The 23,001-nt window shown below is 38.4% G+C and overlaps 1 protein-coding gene across 10 annotated transcripts in view; it reads left to right on the top strand.

Annotated features, from left to right (window-relative positions):
* MRTFB (myocardin related transcription factor B) overlaps positions 1-23,001 on the top strand; it is a 317,022-nt gene that overhangs the window by 114,848 nt on the left and 179,173 nt on the right. The gene's annotated exons all lie outside the window — the stretch shown is intronic.

The raw sequence follows: 23,001 nt of genomic DNA, 5'->3' as shown, positions 1-23,001 counted from the left end.
ACTCCTGCCACCCAGAAATGACTGCCATTGTTATTTTGATGAAACTCCATTTAGAAATTTATGAATATAGAAGTATTTACATATAAATCTTTAAGTAAATTGGTCTTTTATTTAATACAACAGTATATTCTATGTATCTTTGCACATGAATTGTAAAAGACATGTATAATTGTATACAGTCATTTTACTGACAATATTTGATTGTTTAGAGGCACCATACTTTAATTGAATCATTCATTTGATGACTGTTTGGATGGTTTCTAGTGGATAATAGTGTGTCAGACAACCCTGTACCTACATCATTATATGCTTGTTCATTTATCTTCTTTGAAGTGTAACTACTGGGTCAAAGATGATATGCATTTTAAATGTAGGTGCTTGTGGCTAAACTGCCCTCTGTAAATAAAGGCCCCTTCCCAACTGAAATTTACCAGAGTCCTGTTTTCCATGTCCTTACCCACACTGAGTTTTGTTAATGTGTTTAATGCTTACCCGTCCAATAGGAGGAAAAAATGGTGTCTTTTTGAGATAGCAGGGCTTTCTTGTTTTTAATTGTATTTGTTTGTTTTGGGCTGTGCTGATCTTTGTTGCTGCACTCGGGCTTTTCTAGCAGGGGCTACTCTTCAATGCAGTGTGCGGGCTTCTCGGGGCAGTGGCTTGTCCTGTGGAGCACTGGTTCTAGGGGCGTGGCCTTCAGTAGTTGTGGCATGTGTTATCTTCCCAGATCAGGGACTGAACCTGTGTCTCCTGCACTAGCAGGTGGATTCTTTGCCATTGGGCCACCAGGGAAGCAAGATAGCAGGGTTTCTGACTGGAGTAAACCTTTCATGTTTAAAGACCTCTTTCATCTGATAGCCTTATTTACATAAAAAATTTCCTTGTTAAAAACATACATGTGATTCTTGTGTGTATGTGAAACACTCTTGGACTTTAAATGTGATGAAAATGTTGGAATATGTTGAGATCTTTGTTTTTAGGTCTATTACCCTGATTGAAAGTGAAAGTCGCTCAGTCGTGTCCAACACTGCAACCCAGGCCAGGATACTGGAGTGGGTAGCCTTTCCCTTCTCCAGGGGTCTTCCCAACCCAGGGATCGAACCCAGGTCTCCCGCATTGCAGGCAGATTCTTTACCAGCTGAGCCACAAGGGAAGCCCAAGAATACTGGAGTGGGTAACCTATCCCTTCTACAGGGGATCTTCCTGACTCAGGAACCGAACTGGGGTCTCCTGCGTTGCAGGTGAATTCTTTACCAACTGAGCTATCAGGGAAGCCCATTACCCTGATTAATTCAGTATAAATATTTTTAAATTGTTGTTGTTCAGTCACTAAGTTGTGTCCGACTCTTTGTGACCCCATGGACTGCAGCACACCAGGCTTCCCTGTCCTTCACTATCTCCTGGAGTTTGCTCAAGCTCATGTCCATTGAGTCGGTGATGCCATCCAACCATCTCATTCTCTGTCTTCCCTTCTGCCTTTAGTGTTTCCCAGCATCAGGATCTTTTTCAGTAAGTTGGCTCTTCACATCAGGTGACTAAAGTATCAGAGCTTCAGCTACAGTGTCAGTCTTGCCAGTGAATATTCAGGGTTGATTTCCTTTAGGATTGACTGGTTTGATCTTCTTGCTGCTCAAGGGACTCTCAAGAGTCTTCTCCAGCATGACAGTTCAAAAGCATCAGTTCTTTGGAGCTCAGCCTTTATGATCCAACTCTCACATCTGACATGACTATTGGATAAACTATAGCTCTGACTATACGGACCTTTGTCAGCAAAGTGATGTTTCTGCTTCTTAATATGCTATCTAGGTTTGTCATGGCTTTTTTTTCCAAAGAATAAGCATCTTTTAATTTTGTGGTTGCAGTCACCATCCACAGTGATTTGGAACCCAAGAAAATAAAACCTGCCACTGTTTCCACTTTTTCTCCATCTGTTTGCCGTGAAGTGATGGGATCAGATGCCATGATTTTAGTTTTTTGAATGTTGAGTTTTAAGCCAGCTTTTTCACTCTCTTTCACCCTCTTCAGGAGTCTTTAGTTCCTCTTTGCTTTCTGCCATTAGTGTCATCTGCATGTCTGAAGTTGTTGATATTTCTCCCAGCAGCCTTGATTCTAGCTTGTGATTCATCCAACCCAGCATTTCACATGATGTACTTCAAATATAAGTTAAATAAGCAGGGTGACAGTATACAGCCTTTATGTTCTCCTTTTCCAATTTTGAACCAGTCTATTGTTCCATGTCTGGTTCTAATTGTTGCTTCTTGACCTGCATACAGGTTTCTTAAGAGGCAGGTAAGGTGGTCTTATGTTCCCATCTCTCTAAGAATTTTCCACTGTTGGCGACTAACTAATATTACTGAGTTAGGTGACTATGCATTCACATGTATACATATGAATGCCAATGTTGAGTTTCATCTGTCCAGAGGATTTTGCCAGTTTCTGATATGAATATGAGCTCTAATTTTATGTTTATTTTAGATTTTATTTCAAATAAAAGTTGCCTAAGGAAGGTCTCACATGAAACAAACATGTACTTTGTCATCGGCTTACTGTTTCTTTTTTGACTTAATTGAAAGCCAGTTAAAATTCATCTTTTTCCTTGATATAGAATGCATCTTCTTATAGATTGCCTTTCATGTGAGTGCTTTTCTTTTCACTCCAAGTTAACATTGTTGAGGCTTGGACCTAGTGTGTTTTATGCACCAGCTTATATCCAGCAACTGCTGTGATACCTGGCACGCACATGGCAGATACTCAAATCATTTTTGTAGGAATTAATGATTGGTCAGTATCATCATTGTTAAGTTAGAATTAAGATGCAAATGAGATGTGCCTTCAATTTTAATTAAGAAATTTAATTTCTTGGAGAAGAAAACTAGCACCTGTGATGTTTAAATGCACCTAAATCTAGATGTATATAATTGTGACATTTGCTACCGTAACCTCTTGTGATGTTTTGTTTGGACTGTTGATTTGGATTCTGTCCAATTTCTTCGCAGAATTCCACATACAACTGCATTTTAAATCTGCTTTTTTGTTTGTTGCTGTTAAGGGGAAAGTAACTGTCTAAAATAGGTAAAGTACTTGATCTACTATTTACGATATGTTTCATATTATACAGATGGGAATATCTTTGAGTTATTTGAAGACAAGGATAAAGTAAATTATAATGGAGAGAAATTGAGGTATATTTTAATTGTGTAGTTCAGCATTTGTTAAAAGTAGAGAAATGGATTGCCAGCCATTAAGAAGAATGTGTAAATCTTTGTCCAGTATCCTGCCTATTAAGCGTTTCTGACTCACAACCAGTTTTTCACAGCCAAAATAAACAGAGAGAATGGAACAATTATCTAATAGATTTAGGCAATGTTGAGGATTCTTGTTTCATACACTTTGTTTCCACTGGAGTATGGGATTCTAAAGAATGCATGTGCTAGCTTTAATTAGTATTTTAGCAGCAGCTATTTGCATGTAAAATTTTTTTAATTTATTAAATAATCCCCTAGCAATTTATTTGTACTTTAACTTTCTTAGCAGCTCCTTCCTTAATAAATCTAAAGTTATTAATAAATCTAGGCAGGCTTGAAAGGAAATTATTGAGTCTTCATTTAGTAAGGTCTAAATTAATTATATTTTCTGGACTTTACCCTCTATCTTATTGTGGCTAATGGTATGATCCTGTATTTGTTTTCTAAAATAAGTGAAGTTCTATGTTATTATATCTCTTTTCTCCAGTAGTATAGGAAGTTCCTTATATTATAGCTTTCATTTCACTGATGACTTACTTTCTTTAATTGCATGCTTTAAAACTCTAATTCTAAAAATACTTCTGAAAAGTGAGGCATTACTAGTAGCAGTTAAACTGGAGTCTTAATTAAACTTAAGACTATCATTTATTTCTCCTCTGAGCTGCGTTTGTAAAAATTTTTATACTGTATTTAAACAGATTTTAAGACATTCTTATGCACTTAATGGGTTGGATTTTATGCATTTGCAACAGTTTCTTCCTATTTTAGGCATAAAGCTTAAAGTTTAGACTGGCAGTGTAAGTGGTTATTTGATTGGAAAGTTGGAAAGAAGAGAAGTTCTGTCTTCATATACAGGATTTGTGGTGGTAGAATATTCACATGAAACTGTTTCATGGTCAGGGTGAGAGTACTGAACCGCAACAGGAGGGCAGAGTAAGTGCTGATGTGTGGTATAGAGAACATCCCCCCAGCAAGGGCAACACTTGGCCCTCCTTCTGTAGCATTTACAGTGAGTTAGTCCCTCACAGAGGTTTTATTAAATTCGGAGTCTTAGGGGGAGGGTTTGGGGAAGAGGGGTAGAGAACAGAAGCTTTGGGCTACAAGTTCCATAATGAACGTGGTGTTTGGTGGAGCTCCCCAGGGGTAGGCCTCTCCAGCCTCTTAACATCCCATCCCCCTTGAGACCCTGGACGCTTTGTGCTGTGAGAGAACTTGGTCTGGAGCTGGGCGGAGGGAGTCTACCATCTACACTGCAGAGTCTCAATTCACTTCAGTTCAGTCACTCAGTCCTGTCCGACTCTTTGCGACCCCGTGGTCTCACTGCAGAGTCTGGATGCAGAGTCTCTAAGTAGACTTCCGCCACGCAAGTGTGAGGTAGTGGTGTAATGACAAACACGAGAATTCCACACGAGCTTTACCTCTGTGCCTGTTTGTTCAGAGAGGACACCTAATTCATGGTGTGGCTTATGTTTGTGTCTGTTAAACCCAGTAAGTTTTGTTGTAAGTAGATTTCAGTCTGTTTTAATGTAACAAAGTTTTTTGTCTGAATCTTCTGGCAGCCATCTCTCAAATGTTAATGGTAATAGCTGTCAGTAGGAAGGGTATCCGCCTACATCTTTTCTGCAGTGCTTGAAACCATCCCACTTCCTTTTTCTTTTTCTTTAAGAACTGATTACTGACACTTGGGAATTATAATCAGATTTCATCAATCTTTATGGAAAGGTTACCAATTATTGCACTGAAAAACAGGCATTTGTCTCTAATAGTAAGTGTTTCTTTTGGTATGTCTCTCTCAGTTCATTGCTTTTAAATACCTCTTAGGTGAATGAATGCTTTGTGTCATGCCCTGATTTAATACATTTAAAGCAGACTTTATTGACGGCTTTCTTACTTTCAGTTATATGGGAGGGGGAATAATTTAATAGAGAATTTTCAATAGGATCTTTTGGTTGCTTAGATGTCCTTGGGGTAGAAAAGAATGACTGGTGTCAGTTACTTCTGTTGTGATGCAAGCTCCAGAATCAATATTTGCGTTGAAGAGTTGAGAGCAGTGAGGGTTTTTATGCTGGGGATGTACATATTGAGCGTTGGGCTGTACCTTCGGTGTGTATTCTTTGATTTTGTTCTCTAATGACTCTCAGAGGCTAGATTCAGTCACTCCAGTTTTAGAGAATAGAAGGCTTGGTTATGAGATTTGTCCTTGGGCACTCAGCTAGTACATTAAAAACAAAACAATAACTTGAATCCAGATCTCTCTGGCTTTTCTTGTCACAGTTCTTAGAGTGTTTCCTTTATCGTAGATGAGTGAAATGTTGGGCGGAACGAGGATACAGCCGCTTTATCAGCACCATCACCCTCGTTCTTACCCTCCTGTCTGTTTCTAATGTTCTTCAGTATTAACTGGCGAATTTTAGGAGCCTGCCAAGGTGTCTGGCTCATTGTGTTCAATACAACATAGGCTTGTTTAATTTAGCAGTGCTCTGAGATGAAAGGTTCATGACGGCCAAGTACAAACAGACCTTCTGTGGGATGTTAATTTTGTTATAGGAGAGAATACTTGTTTTTCCTTGCTCTGTGTTAATAAAGAAGCTGGCACATTTTCTCATCAGTTAAAAAGGACTTGAACTTGTTTAAATCTGTGTAATCAAAGGGAAGCGAGTGGTTCTGATAAACATTTTTCTTTGTGCAGTTTTTGGTTAATTCCATTTTATACCTGCCAGCAAATTGCAGTTTGTGTGCTCTTTTGTTCTTTTCTTCTTCTACTTTGAATTTGATTTTATGATTGGTCGCTGTGGGGATTTGGTGGTAGGAAAATAAATCATTTCCTCATTTGAACAGATTGTGTGTTTGTGTGTGTATGTGTGTGTTTGCGACAGGTTATCCTGTAGTAGGCAGAGTGATTCAGTCAGGCCCCTGCATGGAGGTGTCACTATATGATTTTGTGTAGTAATTATTTTTCATAACAGCTCTATTGACATGTAATTCACATACCATAAAGTTCACCCATTTAAAACATAAAATTCAGTAGATCTTTCTGTATTCACAGAGTTATGCATGGATCCCCAGTCTCATTCCAGAACACTTTCATCACCCCAAAAAGAAACCCCAGACTGAGTAGCAGTCACTTTCCATTCTTCCCTCTCTTTAGTCTCTGGCAACCACCGTTCTACTTTGTGTGTCTCTGAATTCAGAGTGTGTCATATAAATGGAATTATACAGTACGTGTGACCTTTTGTGTCTGACTTCTTTCACTTAGCATGCTTTTGAGGTTCGTCTGTGTCATAGCATATGTAAGAATTCATTCTTTTTTGTTGCTAAATAATATTCTACAGCATAGATAGATAACATTTTGTTTATTCATCCGTTGATGGCCACTTAGGTGGTTTCCAGGTTTTGGAAGTTGTGAATGCTACTGAGAACATTCATGTCTAAGTTTTTTGGGTGGACATCTGCTGTCGTTTCTCATGGATATATACCTAAGGGTAGAATTGCTGCCTTTCATGGTAACTCTATATTTAACTTTTTGAGGGACTGCCAAACTGTTTTCCAAAGTGGCTGTACTATTTTACGTTCCCATCAGCAGTGTTAGAGGATTCCATCCTGGCCAACACTTGTTATTTTTTGTTTTGTTTTTCATAGTAACCATCCCAGTGGGTGTGAAGTGGTCTCTCATGGTAATTTTGATTTGCATTTTCCCTAATGGCTGCTGCTGCTGCTAAGTCGCTTCAGTCGTGTCTCACTCTGTGCGACCCCTTAGATGGCAGCCCACCAGGCTCCCCCATCCCTGGAATTCTCCAGGCAAGAACGCTGGAGTGGTTTGCCATTTCTTTCTCCAATGCATGAAAGTGAAAAGGGAAAGGGAAGTCGCTCAGTTGTGCCCCACTCTTAGCAACCCCATGGACTGCAGCCTACCAGGCTCGTTCATCCATGGGATTTTCCAGGGAAGAGTACTGGAGTGGGGTGCCATCGCCTTCTCTGCCCTAATGGCTAATGATGTTCAATATTTTTTCATGAGCTTCTTGGTCACTTGTATATTTTTTAGAGAAATGCCTATTCACGTTCTTTTCCCATTTTAAAAACGGGATTGTCTTTTTATTGTTGAGTTATAATGTTTTTGTGTATTCTAGATTTCTTTGCACCCCTCTGCCCTCCACATAGGTCTTTATTAGAGATATGAATTGTAAAATTTTCCTCCCTTTCTGTGGATTGTCTTTTCACTTTTTAAAAAGAATGTTCTTTGAAGAAATTTTTTAATTTTTGAGAAGACCAAACTTCTGTTTTTCTTTGGTTGCTTATGTTGTCTTGCCTCTGTTTGAAATTTTCTGCAAGTTAAAAAAAAATTGCACCTTATTTCTATACATCTGATTTTAAAAGTTGCTGCAAAATTAAATGATCAGCTGTTAACTATACAATGGATAGAGGTATTTAAACATCTTTCATATTTTCAAATATTCTCTTACAAGGTGAGAAGACCAAGTTTCCTAACCTAAAACTCAGTGTGCATTTTTTAAGTTAGAAAAAATGTCTTTCAATGTTCTGCCTAGCTCAGAATGCATGGGACATTCTGTGAACATTTTCAGTGTCTTGTATGTACTAAGCCCTTGACTAGGCTTGGGGATCCGGAGGTGACTGGGCCATGGCTCTATCCTCAAAGAACTAGAGCTCACATGCCAAGCTAGAAGTATCCACAAACAGTGGAGACCCATGGAAGGGAGGAAGGAGTACTCTTCTATATCTGGGTGAGAGTGCCTCACTGAAGAGTGGATACTTGAAGCAGCTCTATTGAGATATAATTCATGTACCATGAAGTTCACCCATTTAAAGCCTGTAACTCAGTAGATTTCAGTATATTCAGAAGAGTTGTGCTCAATCCGAACACAATGGCAATCAGGGTGGCAATCAGAACTTTTTGTTAGGGTCTTTGATTTTCTCCTCCAGTTTCTTGCTACTGTATACAGCGAGTGTCTAGACCAAGCATCTTGTAGCCATGGTATTTAGAATTCTTAGTGTAATAACATGTAGAAATGGATATGACAACTTTGATGCCTAGATGTGAACCTAAACAAAACCACTTTACTTTCTTCAGGTTTTCCAGGTTTTCAGAAAGGAAAATTTCCTGCTTACCAGTCAGTTTAGCATTGGGCGGGGAGGGTGTATGTCTCTCTCTAAGCTAAAGCCCAAGTAATTCCATACCGTCAGAGCATAAAATGTGAGGCGAGGAGTAACAGGTGCGTGGCTGCAGAGGAAGATTGATTGTAGAGAGCTGGGTGTGTCCTGTTAAGGAGTTTGGATTTTGTCCCTGTTGATTCTGGAGCCACTCTCCAGCAGGGGGAGCGTGATATAGTCACTCTGGCCACTGTGTTATGGATGCTGCCTGCGGGGGCAGGACTGGAGACCAGAGTCCCATTAGGCTGTTGCGTTAGTCCAGTAAGAGTCAGTGAGGACCTGAACTAGGGTATTTGTGGCAGAGTTGGATAAGACCCAGGCTGGAAATGTTTAGGAGCTATCAGTCAGGAATCCTGGCTACAAGTAACAGAAATCCTCCTTAAGTTTAAACTATCTTAAGTTAAAAGAGGAATTAATTGGAGGGTTCTTGGAGAAGGTTGTAAAAGATATGAAATGCTGCAGAAACCAGAACAACCCAGGGTCCTCGGGGATTGGAAGAGGTCTCATCATCACAGGGACTCTTTCTCCCAACTCTGGGCCCTTGGGCTTCTGCATAGGGCAGGGGCTGTCTTCATACTGTCCTGCCAAGAGGAAGAAAAAGCTCCTCTCTGCCAGCTCATTTTTAAAATCCCAGGGGCTCTCTTGGCTTTGAGTTTTTTGCCTTCACCAGGCATGGGGGTCTTTGAAAGCTGTCTACCACCATCACGTTGGGAGTTCCCAAAAAGAGGAAGGTTGTTGTGGGCAGAGCCAACCCTGCACACATGCTCGGGGAGTACTGAGACGGAAGAGATCTGAGGAGGAAGAGTGCTCCCACTTGTGTGTCTCTAGTAGCCTGTGATGGCACCATTGCCACCGAGAACGCAAGTTCAGGGAGCAGGCAGACCGGAGTGCCGTGAGTTCAGGTTTAGACCAGCTTAGACTGGGGCCTGGAACTAATCACAACTTGTATGTTACATATTTTTATGATTATTTGACTGGTTTGGCTTTCTTCACAATTAAAAGTCTCATGAGGACAGGAACTGTCTTGTTTTCTTCATTCTGAACTTCCAGAGCCCAGCATAGTATACTTGACACATAACAGGTATTCAGTGAATATCTATGTGAATGATTCAGGTGAACACGTTCAGCAGGCAGCTGAGTGTACAGTTTGGATCTCAGTCGAGGACAGGAAATATAGATTTGGGAGTTATCAGTGTAGGGCTATGTAGTGGACATAGTGGCTAAGGAACTGTTATAAAAGTTCAGATACTGTGTAGACCTGAAATTTTCATGTCCAGGTAATGAAATTATGCCTTTTTTCTTTGCCATGCCAAGTGTTATCAGTAATTATCTACTGATAATCCTGCTAATTAGTTTTTTAAATTTCGTGACTAAAATTAGATTTGTGATAGGTAGGGAAATAAAGGTGATAAAGACAGATTCTGTTTCCGTTTAAGAATAACTGACTCATAGGATGAAACCTTGGATATGATTTCAGATCACTCCTGTAAGCTCTCACAAAAGATGTTTATAAAAACACTTGGAACAATACAGATTGTACTAAGAAAATGTGCTTTGATCAACTCTGGAGATACAAAGCAGGGAACTTAATAAATCAAGTCCTATTTGTGAATGGAAAGGACTGGAAGTTCACCTTAAAAGTAAGAACTGAGTTCACAGCAAGACCTAAATTTTGTATTCTGAATAGCAGATGTTAACTTATTTTCATCTTTTATATATTAAAAAAAGGAATTGCAGGTTTCAGATTTTGGCATCTTGAAACCTGACTCCTGATTCCTATCTCTTAATAGCTTTTGGAACACTAGTCTAGAAATGGAATTTGACTTTGGTTTTTTACCCTTTAATTTTGAGGTGAATGTGCTGCCAGCTCTGTCTTTCCTCTATATTCAAGAAAACCAAATCACAGGTAGCTTGGATATGGTATAGTTTTTATTATTTAAATATTAGAAAAATAGGGTCTTGTTTATGTAAAGTAGTAATGTTACGTTGACACTTGGGAAAGATGGTTTTTTGGTTTTTGTGCTTTTTTTCATTTTAGTGCATAAATAGAATTGTATTACTTTTAGGGCTAAACGCTCTCATCCTACCACCTTGCCATATGACAAGATATTATAGTAAATTGCATGTATTTTAAGTGTCTTTGTTTATTGCCTAGATTCCTTTCTTACCCTCCTAGTAGAAATGTGAGCCATATTTGTTTGTTTAATTTTTTGCCAAAGAACTTTAACTAAATTTGCCTGACTCCCAGTGCAGGCAAGTGTCTTGTAGCAAGTTAATTTAAAGGAGCATTTCTAAAAACTCAAATTGCATAGATTATAGCATTCCAGCTTTTTAAATTACTGTTAAGATATATGTTTAAAATATGACACAGATGATTTTCTTTTGGTTTATAGATTAATGCTTATTCTTTCAAATAGGTTCAACACATATCTGATAGACTAAGACTTTGTGCCTTCTGAATTTTACCAAGGCTCCTTCAAGACTGGGAAAGAGAATACATTTCAGTTCTTAATGATAAAGTCAAAATTACGAGTTTGACTCCTGCGTAAGCTAGTTAAGTTATAAATGGGAAAATCTCCATGCTGAGACCCCAGACCCCAGCAAACTGTATCCTTTTTGAAATCAGTTAGAGCTGAAATGAAAGAAGGTTGATTTCTGGAGGCTCCTGGAGAAAAAAAAAACTTTAAATACCTCTAATATAGTTTAGCTTATTCTGTATTCTGAAATGATTTTCATCAAGAGGTTCTTACCTTCATTCTTTTCTAGTTAATTTTTCAGAGGTAGAATCATTCAAAATAGAAAAGTTCACAGCCTAGATGTCAGAGGGGTTCGTCAGCAGCCCTCACGGATGGTGGTGCACAGTGGCCCTTGGGAAGAGGCCTGACTCGCTCGTGCTGCTGGGCCCGGGGCTCATCAGGGCCACTCCTCTGTTGCATCGCTTTCGCATATGCTGTATCTCCACTCCTTAGTTCTTGGATTTTTTTGGTAACTAATAAATATAATTTTATCATATATGATAATATTACTTTGTCATATAATTTTATTACTGTATCATTCATGATGAAAGTGAAAAGGAGAGTGAAAAAGTTGGCTTAAAACCCAGTGTTCAAAAAATGAAGATCATGGCATCAGGTCCCATCACTTCATGGGAAATAGATGGGGAAACAATGGAAACAGTGAGAGACTTTGTTTTGGGGTGCTCCAAAATCACTGCAGATGGTGACTGCAGCCATGAAATTAAAAGATGCTTGCTCCTTGGAAGAAAAACTATGACCAACCTAGATAGCATATTAAAAAGCAGAGACATTACTTTGCCAACAAAGATCCACCTAATCAAAGCTATGGTTTTTCCAGTAGTGATGTATGGATGTGAGAGTTGGGATTATAAAGAGAGCTGAATGCCAAAGAATTGATGCTTTTGAACTGTGGTGTTGGAGAAGACTCTTGAGAGTCCCTTGGACTGCAAGGAGATCCAAGCAGTCTATCCTAAAGGAAATGAGTCCTGAATATTCATTGGAAGGACTGATGCTAAAGCTGAAACTCCAATACTTTGGCCACCTGATGCAAAGAACTGACTCATTGGAAAAGACCCTGATGCTGGGAAAGACTGAAGGCAGGAGGAGAAGGGGATGACAGAGGATGAGATGGTTGGATGGCATCACCGACTCGATGGACCTAAGTTTGAGCAAGCTCTGGGAGTTGGTCATGGACAGGGAAGCCTGACATATTGCAGTCCATGGGGTTGCTAAGAGTCGGACACAGCTGAGCGACTGAACTGAAAAATAATTATAAAAGGAACATTAAATAATGGGGGAGGAGGAACATCCAAATAGTTTACCTCTACCCAGATTTAGTCTAATTAAGGAAGGATTTGTCTGAGTTATGGAAAGTTTAAAACAATTGAAATGCACCTCTGATTAAGTGTGTGTAGAATTTAGGTTAATGTGTTGCTTAGCAGTTGTAAAGACTGGTGATTCTAAATAATATATGCATACTCTGTATGTAAACTGACATTTCTAATGGACTTTAGCTGTGGTTTCTGTAGTTTAAGTAGCTGATGATTATGCTCTCAGTAAACAGTCTTTCTCACTAGACAGAGAACGCAGACACTTTTCAACCAGCGCGTGCTTCTGTGTTTGTCACACCTGAATTTAATAAGTTTTATTCTGCATCTCTGAAGTAGTGAAATAGTGTGCAGAAATGCTCTTAAGGGTGGAAGTGTGTGGTTTGTAGGCTTCTTTTACAGATGTGTTGCCATGAAACCTTGTATATAGAACAGCTCATCTTCAGATGACAGTAGAGGTCTGGACTGGCCCTCACACAAGCTCGAGGAGCTCCATTTGAAACCGTTGTTCAGGCTGTCGTGAATGAAAGGTCGAGTCTGGGGAGGAATGAAGGATAAATTACTTGTCTGTATATCCTATTTGTTAATACTTTATACTGTATTATTTACTTACGTGAAAAACACGGGTGCAATTTAAAATGTTTGACACCACCATACACATGGTCAAAAGTAATAATCACACTGGCAGCTACTCTACCTCATAACTTTAAGGCAGTCTTTTCATCTTAGAGGAAAGACCTTGCCTGACTTGCCAAGATTATGATAATGAAGGGTACCCAAAAGCCAAAGCGAGGAAGAGAAATTATCCTATATACCTAGTCCTGTCAACAGTGTTGTTCTCTCTTCCGTGTTAAGACATAGTCCGATTAAAGTGAGTTGGAGAATAACAATCACACTGAGAATAAACCACCAGTGCTCAAGTTTGTAACAGTCCCCGTTCTCAGACACGTGTGGTCCCTGTGGGGGCCTGGCTGGGAGACTCACTGCTAAGGAGTTTATGGTTTCTTCTCTTCATCATGGGGAATAGCTCTGTCATCTTGGGCAGGTTCTTAAGGTCATTGGTGCTCTACCAGTCTGTGAAATGCCTCATCACAGAATTGCCATGAGGGCAAGTGGAAATGGCTGCATCTGAAGTGGTTAGCACAGTGCCTGGCTGTTATAAATCGTCAGTAGGTGTTAGGTGACGGACATTAACAAGGCAGCAGTAATGGACGGAGGAGATGCTGTGAAGAAGCACAGATTCGGCTCTCAGCTTTAGTGGACTCCACTGTGACAGCTGTCATTCTACCTTTTAAATTAAAGAAAATATTGGAGGCCAGTTGGAAAAGCTTCATAATGAAAACCTTGTTTACTCTAAGCTGTTGAATTGTCTCTCCTTTTTTGGACATGTCTTACCCGTTTACCTTAAAAATTTTTATTTTCATTTTTACAAATCTGAAAAACAAAAAAGTTAAAGTTACAGAATATGCTGGTTGGTTTTTCGTCTTTCATTTTAATGGTCATTGCTTCTCTACAGGAATGAAAATATTCACAAACTGTGCTCATAGAACTTGTGGTCTGGAATGCCGTGGTTACCGAATATTTAGGAGCCACCAGGGAAGTCTGTTTAGGAGATTAGCGGTGTTTAATGTGGATGTGAGTTTGGATATGATGTGTTTAGAACATGTGACAGAATCAATGTCAGTCAGAATTTACTAAAAGCTTATCACCTGATAAAATTGTTCCTTTGAGAACAGAAAACATGATAGTTCAAAGACAGCTTAAAATTTTTAGGAAAGGAATAACAGTTTCTAGGGAAATCTGAAACACAGTACATCAATGGTTTTCTCTAACAAGGGATATTTATTGAATTTTTTTGTCCATTGCATGAGTTCATTGGATTCTTTTATTAAAAAAATCCTAAACGAGGAGCACCACTGCACAAGAGAAAATATAGTATAGATTTCAAATGGATGCCCTTGATAAGCTGTAAACTGTCATATATATTAATGGCAAGAGGTGTGGACCTATTGAGTTCTGTTTGTGATGAATAAATAAGCTTATGTCTTCTGTCAGATGTAAGTACCAGCTTTGGTCCAATTGACACGGCATTCTCTAAAATCAGCAGAAGAGAATGCGCTATGGCGCAGTATCTCGTCTGACACTAACAGGGACTTGACTTAAAGCTGCCTAGTTGTTATAGATAGTTAATTAATTAATTATGGGTCTTGCTATGTGTTTTTCACATCTTTTTATACTTCTAAACTGCCAGAATCTCTTAGAGATGACAAGTTCCACTCTGTGTATGGAAGTACTTTTTTTTTTTTTTTTTTTAACATTTGTCCTGAATTCACTTAGGTTTCAAAAGATACCTTTGTTCTGGAATTTTAAGCTGTCAGTGTATAATTCTTTATTCATCTTATCACTGGCATTTATTATTTTAACTTTATATTAGAAGAAGAATCATCCTGTTTCCATTGATATTCTTTAGTTGTATCATTTAAGTGCAGTGACTAAAATCTTACAGACTAGATGCAGAATGGCTTTGTAATTTGCTGCTGACCGTGCTGCCTGAAACCCAGAACGTACAACAATGACAGACAGAGTACATGTGCAGTAAATGTTTATTTGAATTAATGAATTGCTCTAGGCTAGCTTGCGGTTATAATATTTTCAAAATTGAGTGACCAAGCATTCAGTACTGTAGTTTAGCTAAACATTTGGGCTTTGTTTGAAGCCAATAAACAGACCGCCATGTAATCCAGGGAGACCAGTCTGTTCACTTTTCCGTCCAATAGTAATTTACTTTAACAGTTGTGTTTATATAGAGTAAAGGTCAAAAGAAAAGATGTATTTGAGGCAGTTATATCAATTGCTTCACTACAATGAAAGATTTTCAATATGCTAATGAAAAAGGGGCAATTTAGAATGGATATTGTAAAATATAAGCAGCTATTTTTTCTCCAGCTTTATTGAGGCGTAATTGACCTGCAGTAAATGGCATGTGTTTAAAGTGTACGATTTCATCTGTTCTGACAAACACAGACACCCTTGAAACCATCACCACAGTAAGAACGTTGAAAGTACCCATGGCCGGCGAAAGCTTCTCTGTGCTCTTGGTAATGCCGCCCTCACACCCTTCTGCGTGTATCTCCATGCCGCCACTGGCCTGTTGCTGTAGATTAGTTTGCCTGTTCTAGGTTTTATGTAAGTGGATTTGTGTACTCTGTACTCATTTTTGCCTAGCTTCTTTCACTCAGTGTAACTATTTCAAGGTTCGTTCATGTTGCTGAGTGTATCAGTAGTTTTTTCCTTTATTCCTGAGAAATACAGATACTCCACAGTTTGTGTATGTATTCACTGTTGATGGTCATCTGGGTGTTTCCAGTACAGACTATTATAAATAAAGCTGATCTGAAAGTTTATATACAAGTCTTTGTATGGACATGTGCTTTCTTTTCTCTTAGGCAGATACCTAGGAGTGGGATGGCTCTATCCTGTGGTAGGTTATGTTCAAGTATTTTAAAACCATCAAATTGTTTTTCAAGTTGTCATGTCCTTTTACATTTATCACCAGCAGTGCATGAGAGTTCCAGTTACTCCACATCTCTGTCAGCAGTTAATATGGTCAGTCTTTTTAATTCTAGTCATTCTAATAAATGTGTCGTGGTATTATCTCATTGTGCTTTTAATTTGCATTTTCCTAATGACTAATGTGTTGAGTACTTTTTTATGTGCTAATTTGCCATTTCTCTGTGAAAGGTCAGATCTATTATTCATTGATTATATTTTTTGTTTTCTTATTGCTGAGTTTTGAGAGTTCTTTGTATATTCTATATATAGATTCTTTATTAGATAAATGATCTGCAAATATTTTCTCCAAGTCTGATTTGTCTTTTTATTTTCTTAACGGTGTTTTTCAAAGAGCAAAAGTTCTTAAGTTTGACGTTCAGTTTATCAGTTTTTCTAATTTATGGGTTATGCTTTTGGTATCATATTTAAGAAATCTTTACCTAATCCTTGATCATAGAGATTATCTCCTGTTGTCTTGTAGAAGTTTCGTAGTTTTAGGCTTTTACATTTAGGGATATGATCCATTTTGACTTGATTTTTGCATGTGATACAAAGTGTGATCAGAGTTCGTATTTTTTGCATATGGATATCTGGTTGTTCCAGCACCATCTGTTGAAGTGACCATTCTCTCTTCACTGAATTGCCTTTGCACCTTAGTCAAAAGTCACTTGTGGTCTATTTTGGAGTCTGTTTTGTTCCATTTGTCTTTTGTCTGCCATTATGCTTCTACTATTTGGTCCCATCACTTCATGGGAAATAGATGGGGAAACAGTGTCAGACTTTATTTTTTGGGGCTCCAAAATCACTGCAGATGGTGACTGCAGCCATGAAATTAAAAGACGCTTGCTCCTTGGAAGGAAAGTTGTGACCAACCTAGACAGCATATTCAAAAGCAGAGACATTACTTTTCCAACTAAGGTCCCTCTAATCAAGGCTATGGTTTTTCCAGTGGTCATGTATGGATGTGAGAGTTGGACTGTGAAGAAAGTGGAGCACCAAAGAATTGATGCTTTTGAACTGTGGTGTTGGAGAAGACTCTTGAGAGTCCCTTGGACTGCAGGGAGATCCAACCAGTCCATTCTAAAGGAGATCGGTCCTGGGTGTTCTTTGGAAGGACTGATGCTGAAGCTGAAACTCCAGTACTTTGGCCACCTCATGCGAAGAGTTGACTTATTGGAAAAGACTCTGATGCTGGGAGGGATTGGGGGCAGGAGGAAAAGGGGATGGCAGAGGATGAGATGGCTGGATGGCATCACTGACTCGATAGTCATGAGTTTGAGTGAACTCCGGGAGTTGGTGATGGACAGGAAGGCCTGGCGTGCTGCGATTCATGGGGTCGCAAAGTTGGACACGACATAGCGACTGAACTGAACTGAACTGATGCTGTCTTATGGAGAAGACAATGGCACCCCACTCCAGTACTCTTGCCTGGAAAATCCCATGGATGGAGGAGCCTGGTAGGCTGCAGTCCATGGGGTCGCCAAGAGTCATACACAACTGAGCGACTTCACTTTCCACTTTCATGCATTGGAGAAGGAAATGGCAACCCACTCCAGTGTTCTTGCCTGGAGAATCCCATGGACGGAGAAGCCTAGTAGGCTGCAGTCCATGGGGTTGCACAGAGTCGGACACGACTGAAGCAACTTAGCAGCAGCAGCAGCATACTCAGGCTTGAAATTTGGTAGTATTAGTCCTCCAACTTTGTACACTTTTTTCAGAGTTGTTTTGGCTATCCATATAAAACTTAGCATCAGCCTATCAACATATACAAAACAGCCTTTGAGACTTTGTTCGGGATTGTACTGAATCTGTATGTCAATTTGGACTTCCCAAAATGAAAAATGGAAACAGTGACAGACTTTATTTTCTTGGGCTCCAAAATCACTGAAGATGGTGATTATAGCCATGAAATTAAAAGATAATTGCCCCTTGGAAGAAAAGCTATGACAAACCTAGACAGCATGTTAAAAAGGAGAAACATCACTTTACCAACAATGGTCTGTATAGTCAAAACTATGGTTTTTCCAGTAGTTGTGTGAGATGTGAGAGTTGGACCATAAAGAAGGCTAAATGCTGAAGTATTGAACTGTGGTGCTGGAGAAGACTCTTGAGAGTCACTTGGATAGCAAGATCAAACCAGTCAATCATAAAGGAAATCAACCCTGAATATTCATTCAAAGACTGACACTGAAGCTGAAGCTGAAGCTTCAGTACTTTGGCCACCTGATGTGAAGAGCCAACTCATTGGAAAAGACCCTGATGCTGGGAAAGATTGAGGGCAGGAGAAGAAGGGGACGACAGAGGATGAGATGGTTGGATGGCATCACTGTCTCAGTGGACATGAGTTTGAGCAAGCTCCAGAAGATAGTGAAGGACAGGGAAGCCTGGTGTGCTGCTGTTCATTGGATTGCAAAGAGTTGAACAAGACTAAGTGAACAACAAAAAACAGAGATGGCACTAGTGGTAAAGAACCTGCCTGCCAATGTAGGAGACATAAGAGATGCGGGTTTGATTACTGGGTCAGGAAGATCCCCTGGGGGAGGACACAGCAACACACTCTAGTACTCTTGACTGGAGAATCCCATGGACAGAGGAGCCCTCGTGCGCTACAGTCCTTAGGGTCTCAAAGAGTTGGACACTACTGAAGCAGCCTAGCATGTATGCATTCGTATGTCAGTTTGGAGAGAATTGACTTCTTAGAACAGTATTAAGTCTTCCAGCCCATGAAGATGTTTTATTTCTCTCCTTTATGTCATTAATTTCTCTCAGCAGTGTTTTAAAGTACAGATCTTGCATATCTTTTGCCAGATTTAGGCTTATTTTGTGTATTTTGGCCTTATTATAAGTGGTATTTTTAAAAATGTCAGTATAAAATTGTTCATTACAATTCAGAAATACAGTACAATTTATGAAAATACAATTTGATATGTATATATTGGGATAGCCAAAAGATTCATTGAGTTTTTTCCATAAGATGACTCTGGTAATGCTTAATTGTCTTTAACTTCATACAAAACAATTTTCTTAGATTGTATTTTGATAGCTATCATCAGTGTGCATTAAAAAAAACTTAAATTGGTGAATTTTTGTGTAGTCATTTTAGTATTGAAGATGGAAGGAAAAAAAGCAACATTTTTGGTGTGTTATGCTTTATTATTTCAAGAAAGGTAAAAACAACCGAAATGCAAAAAAAAAGATTATAGCATATGGAGAAGATGCTGTGATTGAAAGTGTCAAAAGTGGTTTGTGGTTTCATGCTGGAGATTTCTCACTGAATAATGCTCTGCATTCAAGTAGGCCAGTTGAAGTTAATAATGATCAAATCAAGACATTAATTGAGAACAGTCTGTGTTACACCCTTCTGGAGACAGGTGACATACTCGAAATATCTGTATCAAGTGTTGAAAATCATTTGCATTGGCTTGGTTATGTTAATCACTTTGATGTTTGGGTTCCACGTAAGTTAAACAAACAAAAACCAAAAAACCTCCTTGACTGAATTTCCACATGTGAGTCTTTACTAAGATGTAATGAAAATGTTCCATTTTTAAAACAAATTGTGATGGGCAATGAAAAGTGAATACTGTACAATAATGTGGAATGGAAGATGACGGGACAAGCAAAATGAACCAGCACCAACCACATCAAAGACCGGTCTTCATCCAAAGAAGGTGATCTTGTGTATATGGTGGGATTGGAAGGGAGTTCTCTATTATGAGCTCCTTCTGGAAAACCAAGCAGATCCAACAAGTACTGCTCCCAGTTAGACCAACTGAAAGCAGCACTCGAAGAGAAGCATCCAGAATTAGTCAAGAGAAAAGGCATGATCCTCCCTCAGGATAATGCAAGACCACATGTTTCTTTGATGACCAGGCAAAAACTGCTATTACAACTTGGTTGGTAAGTTCTGAGTCATCTGCCGTATTCACCAGACATTGCACCTTTGGATGTCCATTTATTTTGGTCTTTACAAAATTCTCCTAATGGGAAAAATTTCAGTTCCTTGGAAGACTGTAAAAGGCACCTGAAACAGTTCTTTACTCAAAAATATGAAATGTTTTGGGAAGATGAAATTATGAAGTTGCCTGGAAAATGGCAGAAGGTAATGGAACAAAATGATGAATATGTTGTTCAATAAAGTTCTTAGTGAAAATGAAAAATGTGTTTTATTTTTACTTAAACTGAAGGAACTTTTTGGCCAGCCCAGTAGATCTTATATCCTGCAACTGTGCTAAACTCACTTATTTTCTAGGGTCTGTTACATTCTCTATATAAATAATTGTTATTCCTCGTCTTAGAGGGAAATTATTCAGTTTTTCATCATTAAGTGTGATGTTAGCTGTAGTTTTTTTGGGATTCTCTTTATGAGATTGAGGAAATTCTCTTCTTAGTTTGTTAAGAGTTTTCTCAGGAATGGATTTTGTTAGGTATGTTTCTGCATTTATTGGGATAATTGTATAATTTTTATTAGTTTGTTAATATGGTAAATTACATTGAATATATTTCAGATTGTAAACCAGCCCTGCATTCCTTGGATAAATCCCATGAGGTCATGATATATTATCCTTTTTATATATTGCTGGGTTTGATTTGCTAAAATTTTGTTTGCAGTTTTTGCATCTGTGTTCATGAGGGACATAATAGCTTCTTGTAATGTCTGCTTATCTTCAGTATTAGGTTAATGCTGACTTCATAGAATAAATTGGAAATTATTTCCTCCTGTTCAGTTTTCTGAAAGAATTGGTAATTTTCTTTTCCTTTAGTGTTTGTTAAGAGTTCATGAATAAGGCCATCTGGATCCAGAGTTTTCTTTGAGGGAGGATTTTAAACTATAAATTAAATTTTAGAAATAGATTCAGGGCAAAAAAAATAGATCTGGTTCTATTCAGGTTATCTGTTTCTTTTTGAGTGGGTTTTGGTATTTTGTATTTTTCAAAGAGTTTGTCCATTTCATCTGTCAAATTTATTGCCATAAAAGTTTTTATTGTAGTCTCACATAATCTTTTTCATATCTAGAGTGTATGGTGATATCACCTCTGTCGTTCCTTATATTGATATGTAATTTGTGTCTTATTTCTTTTTTTCCTGATCAGTCCATTTGGAGGCTTATCAAATTTATTTACCCAAAGAATCAGCTTCTGTTTCCTTTATTTCTCTTTTTAGAAGTGTCATTGATTTTCCACTGTAATCCCCATTCTTTTCCTTCCTTCTCCATACTGTGTGTATGTGTAATTTTAATTATTTTTCTTTTTTGCTAAATTTTTCTACTTTTATACAATCTGGTTCTTTAAGGTCTTGATTTAGGTTGTTTCCTTCCCAAGATAATTGAGGATATTTAGGCTCAGAGAAGTTGAGACAACAGTTAAAATGCACAGCCCTCTATCCATTTTCTTAATGTCGTAAATGCTGTGATAGAGACAAGTAAAAATGCAATGGGAACATACAAGAAGAGAGATGAACCTGTGGAGAGTAAGAAGGCCTCTCTGGCGACTTTGATGTCCCAGGAGTTTTATTCTGTCGAGGTCTAGGATAAATCTGTAAGACCAAATGCAAAGTATTAGTTCCGACAGTTTATTCTGCATTGGTTGCCGATCTCCCTCTTGGTTGCTGTATTTCAAAAAAGGGGTTAGAATATTCCAAGAGTAACTCTGTATATACCTAATACTCCCTTGGGGTTAATCGACAGATCTGCTTTTTATTTCTATTAAGACTGTTTGCAGTGGTCATGGTAACTCTGATTGTAACAGTGGTGGCAGGTGTTGCTGACAAGAGTGTTGAATAGGAGGAAAACCTGGGGGCGGAATGTGAGGGGATTGTTAAAAAGATTTACATCGGTATCTCACTGCGAACTTAGTAACGCATATTTCTCAAACTATTCCTTATTTAACAGGTTATAACTTTTTTAAAAGTAATTTTATCATTAAAAAGCCATAATTCTATAGTTATTTTATAAATGGAGTGAAACCAGCATAATGTAGTAACATCTCAGAGTCCATATTACAAGGTTGAGTTCTCCAGTCTGAATCAAGGTCCTATATTTAGGGATTTTGAGAAATACATAACAGCTGTTTGCTGGGAGGCACTAATAGAACGTGTGGTCAAATGTAGGGAAGAAACAAAAGGGAAGAAAGTGGAGTTATTTTCAAGTGGCCACGAGGGCCAAGAATTATGTGTATTATTTTATTTTCTCTTAAAAAAAAACAATGTGAACCTGAGCCTGTTTTTTTTCTTTTTTTAAATTATGGTTGGAAGCACAAGCTACTCCTTTAACTGGTTGCTTCTCAAAATTGAAAAATTTTCCATTCCATAAGTTTGTAGAGCAGAAAATAGCAGTGGGATTAAGCAGCTAGTTTTGATAGTGTCAGGACCGGAACCCAGACTCCTGAGTCAGACACCTGGATTCTAACACAGCTTCCCTCTTTTGTACTCTGTATAGCCATGAGTTTAGCTTAATGGTACTTTTCTTCTGGTTGTGGTTTAAATGAAAAACTGAATGAGTTATCACTCAGATGTTTAATACTATTTTGGGTAGGGGACCCATTTTCCTCTTCTCAAGGATAGAGGAAATAATTAAGGGTCATGCAGATAAGAAGCTACTTAGAGTTCTTGTGTCTGAAAGTGATTCCATCTCATCCACTCCATCTACTTTATTTTTTTAATTGACATATAGTTGATTTAAAATGTGTTAATTTCTGCTCTGCAGCAAAGTGACTCAGTTATATACATATATACATTCTGCTTTATATTTTTTTCCACTATGGTTTATCCAGGATATTGAATATAGTTCCCGTGGTATACAGTCGGACCTTGTTGTTTACCCATCCTGTATGTAATAGTTTTCGTCTACTAACCCCAGACTCCCAATCCTTCCCTTCCCCTGTCTCCCTTTCCCCTGGGCAGTCGCAAGTCTGTCCTCTGTGTCTGAGTCTGCTTCTGTTTCGTATATAGGTTCATTCCTGCCATGTTTTACATATAAGTGACATCATGTGGTATTTATCTTTCTGTTTCTGACTTCACTTAGTATGACAATCTCTACTTGCATTCATGTTGCTGCAAATGGCATTATCTCATTCTCTCTTTATCCACTTTTAGAATTACAGGTCTTTTTTAATTGGACAAACATAACTGAATGTCCATGCATTGTCTGTCTTCCTAAAAAAATTTAAAGTCAGGGAATTGATCATGTCCATACCCCAG

Source organism: Bos grunniens, chromosome 25, assembly GCF_055505025.1.
Source record: "Bos grunniens cultivar Pamir isolate PY7600 chromosome 25, Bosgru_T2T1.0, whole genome shotgun sequence".
NCBI classification, from domain to species: domain Eukaryota; kingdom Metazoa; phylum Chordata; class Mammalia; order Artiodactyla; family Bovidae; genus Bos; species Bos grunniens.
Note: the sequence above shows the minus strand (reverse complement) of the source record. Positions and strands in the feature narration are given on the sequence as shown.